The sequence below is a fragment of the Nannospalax galili genome, unplaced genomic scaffold (genome assembly GCF_000622305.1).
Source record: "Nannospalax galili isolate Female #2095 unplaced genomic scaffold, S.galili_v1.0 scaffold173, whole genome shotgun sequence".
Classification (NCBI taxonomy): Eukaryota; Metazoa; Chordata; class Mammalia; order Rodentia; family Spalacidae; genus Nannospalax; species Nannospalax galili.
The window spans coordinates 4,536,025-4,536,484 of NW_008334442.1; positions in this window are offsets into that span (position 1 = coordinate 4,536,025).

Genomic DNA, 460 nt, shown 5'->3' on the forward strand with positions numbered 1-460 from the left:
CCCCAGAGTTCAGGACAGGTAGAGAAAATGAATAAAACTATTAAAGAGACCTTAACCAAATTAGCTTTAGAGACTGGCACTAAAGACTGGGTACAGCTCCTACCTCTAACTTTATTTTGAGCTAGAAATACTCCTGCTATACACAGTCTAACCCTCTACAAAATTCTTTTTGGAGGGCCACCTCCTGTTCTCAATGTAACTTTGTCTCCCTTGCCCTCTTCCTTTGATAACCCCAGCTTGAAAACAAGACTCCAAGCCCTTCAGATCATCCAGAACCTGGTTTGGAAGCCTTTGGCTGCTGTCTACCGGCCTGGGAGTCCACAAACACCTCACTCCTACCAAATTGGAGATCAGGTGTACATGAGAAGACACAATGTGAAGACTCTTGAACCACGGTGGAAAGGACCCTACACAGTTCTCCTGACTACACCCACAGCCCTTAAAGTAGACGGGATTTCGG